This window comes from Lepisma saccharinum, chromosome 20, assembly GCF_977018435.1.
Source record: "Lepisma saccharinum chromosome 20, izLepSacc3.1, whole genome shotgun sequence".
NCBI lineage: Eukaryota > Metazoa > Arthropoda > Insecta > Zygentoma > Lepismatidae > Lepisma > Lepisma saccharinum.
Window position 1 is genome coordinate 20,937,270 of NC_139248.1, and position 14,143 is coordinate 20,951,412.

At 38.5% G+C, this 14,143-nt stretch overlaps 1 protein-coding gene across 1 annotated transcript in view; it reads left to right on the forward strand.

Annotated features, from left to right (window-relative positions):
* The first annotated feature begins 10,071 nt into the window (after nt 1-10,071).
* Nucleotides 10,072-14,143, forward strand: part of PH4alphaEFB (prolyl 4-hydroxylase subunit alpha-1) — a 99,905-nt gene continuing 95,833 nt past the window's right edge. Inside the window, exon 1 of the mRNA XM_083142161.1 lies at nt 10,072-10,177. The gene's annotated coding sequence lies outside the window, so the exon portion shown is untranslated. The remainder of the gene's footprint in view (nt 10,178-14,143) is intronic.

The following is a 14,143-nucleotide window of genomic DNA, read 5'->3' on the forward strand; positions in this document are numbered from 1 at the left end:
AAGTATTCATTTGTTCACAGTTTTCGTTTCAATAGCTATAGTAATTACTTTCACTTTTAATGACAAAATTGTCTTTTTATGGGTTGATAATATATGAACATTTCAGCATAGATAATATTCACAAGTAAAATATACATGTTATGAACACCAGAATACACTCAGTAGCGAAGCGTAGTCTTACGAAGGAGGCAAGCAATGTTTCAGTACAACAAAACATGTAGTACAATGGCACGCCAAGAGGAGGATTAAAGGTTTATAGCCTCATTGGCCCGGTCGCTGGATTTGTCAAAATATCATAATAAAGTGACGGTTCTAAAAATAAACCATATGATCCTCAAACGTCACATTTACTTTCGAAATTCCAGGTAACGTTATTCGTATGGTAGTAAACGTCTTACATATGCGAACTTTCCGCATACGACTAAAGGGGTACGTATTTTCTTATTTATTTATTAGTACTTTTATTTGTTCATAATTGTTTTAATGTGGACAAACGGTGACCAAACGGATTTAGGTAAAATAACTCATTCATTTAATTTACACTGCGTGATTGTAATTTAGGATTTGTGGGCACCCTAAAAATCACATTCGGAGTCAAACATTAAAATAAAAAGTTAAACACAAACTTTAAAAATTTCATTTCAAACCAAAGAAACACATGAATAGACGATGTACTCACCACAATAAATTCCAAACTCCTTTGCATATATAGGAAATTTCCCGCTATCGAACAATTCAACAAATCTTAGGGCCTCAAGTTTCTCAAAACGTGAAGACACTCCCATGCTCTTTCCACAACTGGAAAGCATCCACGCAAGATCACTTTGGAAATCTCTGAAACGACCGAAAGTGATACCAACCTATTTCCTTAATTTTATCCCTCATGGGAAGGAAAGATATATCAGTATGGAGATAGAAATTAAGCGGTGGAATCAGAATCATTACAGCAGAAAGAGTATATACATAATATTTAAGTAATAAAGTGTCATACAGAGGCGGGGCCGGGGCCGGGGGAGGGTTGGCCCCCCTTTGGCCCAGTATTCCTAAGAAAAGGAAAGTCAAAGGCAGGAAAAGATGACAAAATGAGGAGACTACTACAAAAAATCCTGGGAGCACCAATTGTGTCATAATAATAAAACTTAAAACATGTTCTTGTGTTCATAATGTGTACAATGTATACGATTTAATTGTGCTGTGTAAATATCAGTAGAGAGTTATTTTTAGATAGCTTTATTTTCACCCCAAGTTTTATTCAAAAGCAGTCAATTTATTGAATGTGGTTGTAAAATTTGTGAAACAGCTCACTTGAATTACTGTGTAAATAATTTGGCAGTTGCAAACACTGGTGCGGTCAACACTTTTGACGTAATTTGAGCTGGACCGAGCTGGACACAGGGTGCAGACCAAGGTCCGTCGAATCTTCCCTCTCTCCCTGGGGAAACTCTTCACGGGGGTGCAGACATTTCACTTCCTGGAAACACAAACCCCCGCCCTTTACCATCTCGCCGGGACTCCCAATATCCATTTTTTACGCGTTTTACAATTCGCGAAATCTAAAATAAATTGTAATATAAAATGATATATACCTAGGTATATGGAATTTTGAACAATGATAATAACTTATTTTAGTTATTTTATGACTAAGAATTATTTTTATATTCGCGATCTTGTTTACGTGTTCATGAAGACAAATATTCTTTACTCGTAGTTTTTGGTGGCAATATATCCTTCTGCTTTCGGTTGAGCTCGGCTATTTTCGGGAATAACGCAAGCTCAGCAAGCAGAGCTTTTGGTATAAGCGTTGTGGACGGGTTCCACTCGAATTTCACGCTTCGCCATGTGACTCCTTCGGGTGCGTTATTTTCCCGCAGAGCAGCCGCAAGCATTGAGGCTGGTGCTTGCTACAGAGCTGCTGAGGGAGTTTGCGGCCGTAATTTTTCGCGAAATCGAGTGCGATGGAAACGAAATAAGGCTAAAACATTAAGTACATTAAATGATATTCGAATAATGCAAGCAGTGCTTGCATTGCTTGTACTATATCTTCGCCTCTGAATACACTTATTTATTGAATTATTCATATATCCTCAAGTATATGTACTTATTGAATTTGATTGGGTGGGCAATCGGGTGGGCACAGGAATTTTTGGGTGGGCGCTTGCCCACCCGTGCCCACCCCTGTCGCCGTCCCTGCTTTTCCTCTTCACCTATTGTTTGCAAGAATTAATGTTTCAAAGATGGACTTTTATATCACAGCAGAAACTAAATTCCAGCTCACTTTGAGTCCTAAATCGCCAATAATTTATGACACTTATATAGCAATTTAAGTGTCGCAAAGTATCTGTAAAAGTAACTGTAGCAGTAACTGTTAAAACGTTACTTCTATCGTAAGAAAGTAACTCAGTTATAGTTACTCACTTTTAAAAGTAACTTATTACAGTTACATTTTCTCAAAAAGTAACTGTTACTTGTAACTTATTTACTTGTAACTAGTTACTTCCAAACACTGCAACGAGACTGAAACAAAATCGAGACGGGTGTTTGTTTGTTCATCCACGCCGTCGCCATTAGCCTAGAAAGAACAAAGGCAACGTAAAATTAGAAATATACCAACATAAATATGTTTACTTTTCTCTTTCTCACACAGCTGACAGTCAAGAGGCGGATAGGAAACGAAAATATATTATGAGGGAACTAAGGTAAATAAAAATTATGATTTCAACGTTTCATTCTTATTGTCTGTTGGAGAAGGGGCACACCTGCTCCCGCCTTCAGTTCTTGAAACGCCAAATATGATCCCTATCATTTCTCGCGGCGTATGTCTCGGAGTGCACGTAGTTCAAACTTTCACCGTAGATGTCTCTGCGCGCTGCTATGCCATTGCATCCTCTTGCGGCATCTCTTGGAACTACTTCCAGGCTGCTTCCGAGTGTACCGTTCCCAAGGAGGGGGAATGGAACATATCCCCCTTTAGTTTAATTCCACTGCTAAAATAACAATGCAGGAAGAATTGGAAAACATAATACATTCCACAACTCAACTAGAGTACAATCATACACGCGGACATCAATTACGAAACTTCAAGGCACCCCCTGAATCGCTAGATTCCTTCAGACTCATAGCCACAGTGTGAATTAATTTAAGGCCATGCGATACAGTTTCCACGGGACTTTTCCCATGCTCCTCCGTTCGTCGCAGCGTGCCAACTTAGCTCTCTTGGAGCCAGATCTGGCTCTTTCGTGCACTCGTTCGGCTGTGGACTGGGACGCCCAGCCCCGTGCCCCACTATGATGCCATTACTGGTTCCGGCCTACATAGACCAACTTTTGCCATAATTATGCATTTTGCACGTGACTTGATATTGTTATATTGGCTGCGTCGCCCCAGTCTCTATTATCTCCCCAGCTGCTTCTTTATGGCGTCGTTGTTGATGTGAAATTGACATAATATTGTATTCAGGGAATCCTTTATTTTCGATTTCATACGACCATTGGTGGATTATTGAGATGTGCGATGCCGCCGGATCTAGATGTTGAAAACTAAGAATAAATTGTCATCAATTTAGAGTTAACGATAATAGCAGAGCCCCCACCCCTTTGACAACTAACATTACCCTAGGAGACACTTTATCCAGCCTTCGTCAATCTAGCTCCTTGAAGTCAGTCTTAACTCATTGAAGGTGAAATGTAGTTATTTTATGCGCATGAGGTTTGGCAACACTGAAAGGAGGCAAGGAGAAAAGCATTGATCTTATGGGAGTATCATTTGATTCGCTCTCTTGGGAATATGAAACTTCTGTTGGAATAGAAAAATATATAAACGGGAAAAAGGCATTTTGAAGATGGTTTTCACCAGCGGAAAAGTCGAAACTTCCATTTGATTAGCCGTAACTTGATTTTGAAGTTGATTCCCCATAAGGAATACATGGGATTCCGAAAATTCTTATTCATCATATATTTCAAACATCGTGTCCAGCTTAATAATCAACATAAAGAAACGCTTCTATTTGCAACATGGAGAGAAATTCATACTCTTGGATACACCCAGGTTTTTTTTTCTTAGTAGCAGTGCCCATTCGGCAGAGCGTAACTGTATCTTCTCCCCTTAAACTTCTTACTTGCTTCGGGAAGAGGGGGGAAGGGGGTGCCCACTGATAACATTACCTCCAAGATGGCCGACATCGAAAATATATTTGGCCCTAACCCCCACATACCCTAAATGTACGTTCGTGTCACGGTGCTATATGCACATGGAGCTTTAACTTTACATTTAGTGGAAATTGTCTAAATATGGGCCCCCCCTTTTTATTTTGTCATTTCCGGAGGAAAAAAATTAATATTTCAAGCACCTGCCTTTAAAATGCATATCTATGAAATATCTTAAATGTAATAGCATGCTAAAGTATAGAAGGTCTACAATTTACAAAAAATGGTCAAATGATGTATTTCAAAATTGTGGTCTAAATATGGGCTACTAGTGGCAATATCACAAAAAGCAATTAAGATTTAAAACAACAGTCATTTATCGCTAAAACATTATAAAATTCATATTTATGAATAATCTGTTGTTTTGAAAATTACGCGGAATGGGAAAAATCGAAATTAAGAAAAACATCTAAATATTTGTTGTAAATGTGATTTCAGCATTAGACCTCATGTCATAGCCCATATTTAGATCATCACGCTATTTTTCTTCTTCAATTTATTTTCGCTCTCTGTGGTACATATTTCACAAACAAATTATGACATTATAAAAGCCCACATTTGTTTTATGTACCCGCTAATATCATAACCTATACAAAGCAGATGACAATTCAGAAAACGCTGAGTTAAAACATATCTTCAAGAAGTTTTCGGAGGTCGGAATTCTATAACAGCGTCCAAGGCCGAAACTAACCACTACTTTATCTTGCGACTTGGCACCGCAACCTTTGTCCTTGACAGATAACCAGTTCCAATAGCCTCTGCAAGGCTCATAACTCCAAAACCCATATTTAAACCTTCGCCCATATTTAGACCTTCTCCTCTACCGGTATATACAGGGTGCGGCAGCGTTCATAGTAGGATATTAATAGCACACCATGAGGAAGTAAATGCATTTTATTTATTAGTTATTATGTCAATTAATAGTTAAAGGTATGCCATTTGATAAAGTGTAAGTCATTGTCCAATTGGGTGGATTAATGTTTGAATATAACCCCTCTCAAATGATGCCCCCTCTGCACAATACATTCATCCAGGCGACGTTGGAAGCTTTCCATAACTCGTCGTAACATATTCCCTGGGATATTGCCGACGGCAGTTCTTATGCGGTCCTTCAACTCAGGAATGGTGGCACAACGTGTTCGGAAAACTTCTTGCTTCAGGTACCCCCAAAGGTAAAAGTCGGCACATGACAGATCGGGTGACCGTGGCGGCCAGGAGATGTCACCGAAACGGGAAATTACTCTTCCTGGGAATGTCTGTCGCAAAAAAGCCATGCAAATTCTGGCTGTATGCGAGGTTGCACCGTCTTGTTGAAACCAAAATTGTTCCATATCCACATTCAACATCCCTAGTTGAGGAAGAACGAAGTCTTGCAGCATAATTAGGTAGCGTCCACTCGTGACAGTTACAGCCTGACCGATGTCATTCTCGAAAAAATAAGGGCCAATAATCCCAAACGAAGCAATTCCACACCACACTGTGACACGAGAACTATGCAATGGCTTGATGTGCAGTTCATGCGGGTTTACATCACTCCAATAACGCAAATTCTGTTTATTCACTGAACCACATAACTCGAAATGAGCTTCATCTGACATCATGATGGTGTCCAACATTTCGGGATTTTGGCGAAGGAGATCACGCATCGCTAAGCAGAATGTTACTCGTGAAACCCAATCGCGAGGCTTAATTTCCTGCACAATCTGCAGCTTATATGGGTGAAAATGGAGATCTTCATGCAATATTCTCGTGAATGAGCGATCTGACATTTGCAAATTTTGCGAATGTCGGTGAGCAGATTTTTTTGGGCTACGCAATATTGCAGCACGAACATTTTCCACGGCTTCTGGTGTCCACACAGTTCTTTCACTTCTTCCTGGTTTACGATTACACGCAGCGGCCGTTAATCAAAATGCACTAACCCGCCTCAGAATGGTCCGTCTATCTGGAACTTTCCCATGACGTCCCACGTTGAAATGTTGTCTAAATAGACGCTGGGTAGCAATTACAGAGTCATTATTCTTGAAATAACTTTCCACAACAAAGGCACGATGCTGTACACTCCACCGATCCATCTCACTCTAACAATCGAAATGGCACCTCATTAGTACAGGAATGCTGCACGAGATGGCACGCATTCATACATTACGTCATTGTACTACGCTAGCCAAAATAAGCTATGAACGCTGCCGCACCCTGTATATTGTAGTCGTTTCTGTACCCCTTAGTAACTACGTTTATTATTTATATACACATAGCTATACGAACCCTCTACTATATCAATGGCTGAGGGCCCCCTAAAGGCTTACCTGCCTCCGACTCCCCCCCCCCCCCCCACCTTCGCACTGTAGTGTTTTGCGGCTTGTAGATCCGGTACTGCTGTTAGGTGAGGTCTGTTTGGTTTGGTTCCCTTAGAATAAATACAAAGCAACTATATTATTTATGCTAAGTGAACTAAACCTAAGAAACCTAACAACTTAGGTATTTAGCGTAAAGCCTGGTTTACATTGGTCGAGTAGACGGGAGAGAAGTAAAATAAAAAATAAGTAATTTGTGTTCTACACAACCAAGAACGATCGAAAATAGAAAAATCAAGGAAATTGGTTTTCTTTCCAGACATGTCCTTGTGCATTATTGTATTCATTTCTCGTTAAAAAAAAAGGTGTGTTAACCGTTTCAGAACCAGTGGCGTCACGTGGAGTAAATCTTTGGGTGTTCACAGCCAGCCTAAAATCAGAGAAAATTTACACCCTACAAACACACACAGAAATCTAGTAGCCTACTATTGATCACCATCGCAGAGAAGAGAACAGTGAACCTAAGTGACATTGGTTAATCGAGCATACAAAAGACGAAATTCCAGCCAAGAATCGAAGCTAAGATTTCTTTTCATTTTTCTTTGAATGCCTTTGCCAAATGTCGAACAAAAGCACATAAAAGTACAAATATAACAGCGCGTGTTTTATCGAGGATACGAAACCTGGGACCTTGTATTTGTAGTGCATTGTGTAGACACTCTGCCAGAGTGCTTTGCGAAAATGCATTTGGAAAATACAGGCCAATTTTAATTTATTGCGAATTATCGTTTCTGCTTAACAACCCCCCCCCCCTCCCCTATCGCCCGTGAAGACTGCCTCAAAAACATGAAAAATTACCAACTTAAACAATGCAAAAATTCATTTGCAAATTTGAATTATTGAAATTCCTTACTTTTCTCCTCTCTGAATTCCGTGGCAGAGTGGTTAGCAGAGTCCTACAACGCTAGGGGTCCAGGGTTCGAATCTCAGCCAGGGCATGGATGTTCTTTGTTAATGTTCCTTCATCAGGTTCATCATGTCATCACTCATCCTCATCTTGGCGATTAGCCAAAAGTGGCAGAAAAGCGAAGTAAAATAAACCAAACCAATAAACAATTACTTTTCTCTTTATTTTAGTTTTGGAAATGCCTTTTCTTGCCCCTAAGAATTAACCCCCCGCTCTCATTTTAGCTAATTGATACCGTCGAATATGTGATTTTTTTTTTTTAAAAAAAATAGCTGTTAGTAATTTCACAGTAGCTTCCCTATATTTCATTCGTAAGTCTCTGGCAATACTCAAATTTCATGATGAGAATTGCAACTTAAAAATTATTGTTTAAAGCTTATCTGTAGCAGTGGCGGCTGGTGGTGTGCACTTCAACCATGCGTCCAGGAGAAGTGTCATAAATCACCCATCTCAAATACACGCTCCTGTTTTTGCATCCATAATGATGCTTAATGTATTGGCAACCCAAGTTATGAACACCTTTCACTGAAAATGAGGCTATGGGAGAGTTGTGTTTCATGAAAAGTCTTATTTGTCTCAGTATATTTTTAAGGTCCATTTATGCACTGAAAAGCAGAGACGATCTACAGTTTAAAGTGGGATCCGAACCACTATGTCTCCACCGGGTGCGTGTCTATTCGTTTAAAAAGCGAGTTGGATTTATTATTGCCAAGAATTAATTGAAGTTAATGTTGAGGAACTTAATAAGCATATTGCAAAATCATGTAGCGATTTAAGCTAAGAGATTACTGTTATTTTGATGCCATTATATAGGTATTAAATAAACACATTCTCACATACCTACAATAAACACTCAAAGCATTTTTAAAATAAGGCTCTTGTTTTTCGTCATCAAAACCGTAAATATATAACATGTCCATGATTTACATTGGAGCAAGGTGGAAAGTAGGAACAGCAGGGACGACAAGAGGGGGCAACACCTCGCCCAGGTGAAAATTTTATCTCAAGCCGCTCCTGCAAACCAGCGATCCAAAGACCACATGCAGAAAATCATTTGTAATCTATCTAGCAGTGTGTATTTCTAATGACCGACAGACCAAACAAATAAAATCTAGCGAAAGAATATTAAATAAAAATAACAGTACTCACTCTGTCCACACTGCCCTGCTTCGTATTTCAGATTTTTCCCCCCTTCCGCAGTATTCGTATTATCACTGCAGTCGCTGCGGCTTTGTAGCTAACTTCCCTCCAAATACTCAACAACGTTAAATATTACGCACGTATATGTTTTCGCTGTGTACAGTTTTCCCTTTCATCATGAAATCAAACTCTTTATACTGAAACAGGAACGGGCATTGGAGAGTGCAACAATTTTGCAAAGCATGAACAGACACAATGAAAACAGCTGACTGATCAACGTTGATCGACTACAGCGCCACAAGGACAGTTTATTTTGCCCAAGCTGCATTAAGCAAGGGCAATGCAAGACATTGTTTAAAACACGCGTTTTGCTTTCGGTTGCCTACTTCCTCCCCTTCTTTCTTGGAACAGGGTGGGCGAAGATACTATAGAAATGTGCTGCCTCTACTCCGCCACACGATCTCGAATTGAATGGGATTGCAACACTGCTGTATCGTGAACACAGCACTAGCAGTGCGAGTTTCGCCCATAATAGCGCGATCTAGAAGAGCAAATCCCTTCTCTTTTCTTGCATCCTGCAAACAGTGGCCAACGAGCACCCAGCAACTTGTGTTCCGAGGGAACGTATCTCAGTTGCAGGCGCTGGTAATGCAAACCCGATGGTGATTGGGCTTCGGAACATTTGATGTTTTGAAGGAGATAGTGTTCAGTGAATAAATTTAATAAAAATTAATTGCATTGCAGATTTATTTGGGTGTGCACGTGCGAATGTGCGATTAAGCAACACATTTTGACTATCGATGTAAGTGTAAATCTACTCATTTTGGTGATATAGTGTTTTAGAACTTAAAACCTTCGCCATGAAAGGTTTTGGGTGCGCGACAACTAATTGCAATGGAGTTGTTGACGAGGCTTGCGACCTTAATTTTTAGTGACTAAAAGCTATGCGCCAACGACGTCGTCGATGGTTCATTCTGTCAAGGGAGCACCAAACAGCTGCAGCTACTCTCCCGCTTTGCTGAAGTCGAGTAAAGAGTGCGTAAACACCTACTCGCCATAGAAGGGTAGAGTCGAGCAGGCAGGCCAGTAACTCGTCCGAGTGCAGTAACTCTCTCGTTCACTCGACCAATATAAACCATCAAGGTTTCTCCCGCGTTGTGCGATAAGGGATACCTCGTTATAGGCATAAGTGGAATCCACGTAGGAATTGAGTTTTCTAGATATGGGTTATGTGCAACATTGATTAAGTGCTGCCAACGTAGATAAATATTCACTATAGTGGCGAAAAAATATCGTGTTCACAGAAGCAGTAACAGAGTGTTTCATTCGCTTCGTTACTCTAGAAGTGCGAATGGTTTTAGATATTCGTGAATACATCTTGGGCGAAGAGTGATCAACTGCGTGAATTAGTCCTTATATCACGGGAAAAACTAGATCTAGTATCTCTGGTTACCATTTTTGTAAACTGTACCAGCGATATTTCGTACTGTAAGTTGGCAACACAGTTTCTGCAATAAAAACAAATATGTAAGGAGGAGCTGTTGGTGGGTGGAGAATGTTCGTGTAAATACGTAAGTTTCTTGTTCTAGAATGATTTAATTTGCATATATGTTTTTCGATAGATTCGAGTATTTGAAAAATATTATCAGTTTTATTGATGCGAAATATGTTAAATTATTTGTAATCTAAATCTATAAGATTGAAAGACAAGGCCAATGAGGAACTCAGCTGGAGTATCATCTGTGATCGTTGCTAACATAAAATGTTATAAGTAGGGGCTCTACATGTGAATGTCCTGCTTAATTACAATTGTGTTCTTTAATGTGTAATATTCGATTCATATTCATGATCCGATTCCGTTTCACCACACCTTATTGTACCGGAATGAAACATCTCCCACCTACACCCAGGAGTACGCATGTAATGACGTGAAATATATTTTACTTCAAAAACATGTATACTCTGTCAGTTAAGAGGTTTACGTTCTTTGCACAGTATCAAACAGAATTGTCATACTTACAAACAAATTTCATCTGTGTATTATAGTGAGTTGAACTAATTTGGTGTCATGCATGATACAGTACATCAGCCCACCTCCAATATATGTTAAATTGTGAAGTTTTTGGTATGTAGAAAGGTGCTCGCGCCAGTTGGCAATAAGTAAAGAAGTGATGTTGCTCAAAGCATGTTTATGATATTTTCCTTTAGAAGGGAAGTAAGAGCATGCGATAAGTTTCCCTTTCTTATGTCAGCCATTGTAGTTTGTTGAATCAATACAGTTTGTGCAGTCACGGACACTTCTGGGTTGTAACAGTGCTGTTAGCTTTCAATGGGATTATTACAACCTGGAAGTGTTCGTGACTGTACAACATGGCCAAAGTAATAATTGCATTCATTTGTACAACATGACCAAAGTAATTACTATGTTTATTTGTGTATTCCATGTAGGTAGATGCACGATGCATAATTTGTGTGATGATTAGGTTAGGCAATCATGTTCAGTATCCTACATTACCTACAATGAATATTAATAATGTTGTTCCGTTTTCAGTGATAATGAAAACAGTGACAACCTATCCATTTTTTGGTAATGGTTCCGATTGTTGTATGGTTTTTTCAAATTCTTCAAGCAGAAAGACTAATTATCGTAGAATTTTGGAAATTATTGTCACATGAAATTTAAACCTTCCTTAAAGTAATGAGCACTGTATGGATTCAGAAAAAAGTTATTTATACTGAAAAAAACAACTAATAAAAATTACCTTACGCAAGCATGCACACTTCCAATGGACAATGTATTCTTCATTGAGAAGCGACAGTAAGTATCATAGACTAGTGAGAGTGAATGTTGAAGTAAATCGGAACCTTAATAGAATGCATTTAGGGACTTTATTTTAATGCTAAGAGAACCAAACCTGACCTGCCTAACCTAATCACGAAATCATATATTGAACAAAATCTTAAGTAATCGTGAAAACTCTGCAGTACGTGTTAACAGATGTAAATCAAAATTGGACCATTAAAAAATTGCATTCGTAACATGATGAAATTGAATAAAACAGAAGGAACTTGGGCCAATTTTTCAGTTTTACTCACCTCTTCATTGGACTTCTTCCACTCCCTTGTTAACTCTGTAGAATTACATTACAGAACTAAAAAAAAATCTGAAAGCTAGATCAACAAAAAGTAGAAACTTTGGTGTGTAGTTCTGCTTTTCAAAAATAAAGACCTACAAACTAAATTAATCATTATAGACAAAAGACGTTAAATGTCTGTTATATCGGAGACACATTTCTTCATTTTTACAGAAGAAACTACTTACGGAAATGAGTTTCTGTAGTATTTTGAAAGTTCTTGGAGGTATTTTCTCACCGTAGAATGCTGCACAACAAGAAATAAAGACTTTTGATATAATAAACTTGCATTTTGTGCAAAGCGACAACATTATGCCGTTGTTTCCATTATGTACCTGCAGATGGCGCGAGCGTCGAAAGTCATGCGGTCTCGCCAGTGTTTCCAAACGTGCCTTTTTTACCAGAATTTTATTTATTAACTATGCTTACCTAACCTAACCTTGCCGGAAATGGTTTGTGGGGCTATCGTGAAGGGTTTTTGGGGCTATTGTGAATGGTTTTTGGAGCTATCAGTCAATGGTTTGTGGGGGCTATTGTTAATGGTTTTTGGGGCTATCGGGAATGGTTTTTGGGGCTATCCGTCAATGGTTTGTGATGACATAATGAACACGAAAGTAGGTGTTTTTCGGTTAAGAAGGTTGAAACACTGCATACCCCACTCCAAATCGACAAAACACAAGTAGGACGTGCGATGATCCACAGCTGTGCGCCCCATATTGTATGTTGCGCAACGGAAGAAAGGACCCAAAAAATTACTCGTAATGTGAAAAATTGAAGTTATTTTCCTGTAAAAAGCATAATGGCACCTTCAACTATGTTCCGCAATACACAATTGGTAAGTACGAACCATTTAAAACTGAAAATATTTGATAGAAATGTGTCTCCGATATAACAGACAATTACCCAAAAGACCATTAGTTAGGATAGAATGATATTTGCTTTAAAGGAGCTATTTATCTTTACTTGGTGTTCAATGCAGGGTTGGCCCGGGTGGCCCCAGCCCAGTTTTCCCCACGTGGGTTTTTTCAGAAAAACGCACTCAAAATGTTTTTTTTTTTTTCAGAAAATATTGTAAATTATTGCTTTCAATAATTGTAAGGTTCTAGAATTGTCAACATTTTGAGAAAGCTTGTAAAATAAAAGCTTAGCCAAGCGTATAATACTCAAAATAATTAATGTGGAACAAGTCACAGTGGGTTTTTTCAGTATATTTTTCTCAAATCATGCTAGAAATGGACTTTTAACAGAAATAATACAAACTTACATCCAAGAAACAAAAGAATCAAAAGGTCTGAAATATTTAGATAAAACATTGAATGAACAAAGCTTATAATTTTGAAATGTGGTAGCACTTTAGATGTCAGTCATTTCCGTATGTGCGCAAGCCACATAGTTTCACCTGTGACGATCAACTTTTACAATAAATTTTTCCATGAATAAAACATTACAAAGAAGAATTGAGTACATGTTATTGAAATGTTGTGAAAGTAGAATAAAGTTAATTGTGGTATAATTAAACCAAACACTTTTCAAATGATTTCATTTCATCTCTCAAAATTTAGTATGTTTGCAAATGTTCTGTTTTCTTTCCAATGCCTTCCACCGAGACAGTGACCCTTCCCTCCCTCCAGCTCAGCGCATTGATTGAACATAATGGGTTGCTTGCCCATGCAGGATAAATGTTGTTTGTGGTTAGGAGCTCTATGCCCAAGAAGTATAGCACTCTCATAATCTACCACAATTTCTTTTTATCTTAAATATAGAGGGTGTGGGGTACTTACTTGAGTAAATACAATGCATGCGTATACTTTCATATTTTGGCCACTTTTGACATTTTCAAACCTTTTTATAGACTACAATTTCGAGCTTTGTGTATAAAACTTTCAGGAGCATTGTGACATTACTTGCACTGTAAATTCACAATAAAATTATCGAAACGTAATGCACGATATAGGAGGAGCATTGTTGGGGTGGATGGGCAAACAAAGATAAGTCATCTATTTAGTGACCATGATAACATGTTTCTGCAGGTAGAAAACTTGACAGACTGCAATGTATTACATGTGAGTGAAATTGAACAATGTGTTTCAAGATGGTGAATGAAAAACTGATTTTCCTCATGTTGCACGCATGCTCCATACCATGTTCTCTTTTTCCCCAAAATTGTCTACAATGCATTTTCGGAGTATAAGGAACTACACTCAGTCATTGTAGATAATCTGTCGGTCTGCAATTTTCCAGTAAAACTTTTAAAATTATATTTCATAGTTTAGGAGAGGAGTGGTGGTAAAATCGCGAACATACATTTTGCCATAAATGTAAACCTTTTGAGTTGCAATTTTTAGAGTTACAAGATAACTTAAAGGATTGGTGTCATATTGTATTTGAGAAAAAATTGTCACT